The following is a 1,849-nucleotide window of genomic DNA, read 5'->3' on the forward strand; positions in this document are numbered from 1 at the left end:
GTGTCCTGTATCTCTCCCCAGGTGCCAGTGTCTCTGTGCAGTGCTCCCTGCCCCCTGGCAGCAGACAGGCCCGTCGTCCAGGAGAGCCTCCCTGCTGCTTCGACTGCCTGCCCTGTGCTGCTGGGGAGATCAGCAACCAGACAGGTACACACACAGTGACACAACTCACCATCATTTAAAAGTTCTGCTCTTATTTCTATGTTGTTTCATATAGGCCAATGTGTGTGTGCATCGTGTCCTCCCATGCAGGTTCCTTAGAGTGCATTAGGTGTCCTGAGTTCTACTGGTCAGACAGAGACAGGGTGAAGTGCGTCGCTGGGATAGAAGACTTCCTGTCCTTCTATGACACCATGGGCATCATCCTGGTCTCACTCTCCCTGCTGGGTGTTGTCACGACAACCACCGTCACAGCCATCTTCCACCGTTTCCGGGCCACGCCCGTTGTCAAGGCCAACAACTCAGAGCTGAGTTTCCTGCTTCTCCTGTCACTCAAGCTTTGCTTCCTGTGCTCGCTGCTGTTCATTGGGCGTCCGTCTGCGTGGTCGTGTGGTTTCCGCCAGGCAGCGTTTGGGGTTAGCTTCGTGCTCTGCCTCTCCTGCCTCCTAGTCAAGACCATCGTGGTGCTGCTGGCCTTCAGGGCCACTGTACCAGGCTCCAGTGCCCTGATGAAGCTGTTTGGACCTTCCCATCAGAGGACACTGATTCTCTGCACCACCGCCCCTCAGGTAGAGCTGTTGAACTCATCAAACAGTAGTTTTACCTAAATAACCTTTTGATGTTTGTCATGATGGCCGGCCACATGATGCTTATTGTTCCACCACTTCCCCCAGGTGTGTCTCTGTGCTGGCTGGCTCTCTATGGCTCCCTCCATCCCATTCAGGAACTCTTCGTACCAGGGTCTGACCGGCATGATGGTGCTGGAGTGTAAGGAGCCCTGGCCACCAGGGTTCTATTTGGTGCTGGGCTACATTGGCCTGCTGGCCTCTCTCTGTCTCCTCTTAGCCTTCCTGGGACGCAAACTCCCTGACACCTTCAACGAGGCCAAGCTCATCACCTTCAGCATGCTGATCTTCTGTGCCGTGTGGATCTCCTTCATCCCAGCCTACGTCAGCTCTCCTGGGAAGTACACTGTAGCTGTGGAGATATTCGCCATCTTAGCGTCAAGTTTTGGACTGCTGCTGTGTATATTTGCCCCTAAATGTTACATCATCTTACTGAGACCAGAGAGGAACACTAAGAAAGGGATGACAGGGAAACACCAAGGAAACCAGAGATGATCATAGTTGAGATTTAGAGTTACTACATAAGTAAAAAGAACAACTAATTGTAAAGTGTTATATATATATATATATATATGGGGGGGTGGATCAGCTTAATATTGCAGATAGATTGTATCTTCTATCAATGTAATTGTCTGCATCACTTCCAATCCCCCATGTTTTTTAAAATATATATACTCCCCTTTATTACTTTTCAACTCCACCATCCTTTCCCTACTTGGAGTAAATTAGTGAACCACAATGCCCAGGCCTCTACTTCCGGTCTATACTTACTATCTACACCTTATGGACAGAGTTAATTTCACAATAATTATATTATATATATATATATATATATATATATATATATATATATTTTGCTCCTGAACTTCTTTTACTCTCAACCTCTCCGATCATTTTCATGATGTCCATCCGGTTTGCTTCTATATGCCATATCTTTCTAACTGTGCTCTTTCCCAAAAGCTCCCAACATACAACCTATATACTTACTATGGACACAGTATGCTTACATTATTAGCTATCTTTGTTATTATTTGTTGTTATTTGTTATTAGTCCCATCCTTCAACTC

General features: G+C 47.0%; 1 pseudogene; it reads left to right on the top strand.

Annotated features, from left to right (window-relative positions):
* The window catches only part of LOC121568473, a 3,787-nt pseudogene extending 2,510 nt beyond the window's left edge, over nucleotides 1–1,277 (top strand).
* The last annotated feature ends 572 nt before the right edge of the window (nucleotides 1,278–1,849 follow it).

Source organism: Coregonus clupeaformis, chromosome 6, assembly GCF_020615455.1.
Source record: "Coregonus clupeaformis isolate EN_2021a chromosome 6, ASM2061545v1, whole genome shotgun sequence".
Classification (NCBI taxonomy): domain Eukaryota; kingdom Metazoa; phylum Chordata; class Actinopteri; order Salmoniformes; family Salmonidae; genus Coregonus; species Coregonus clupeaformis.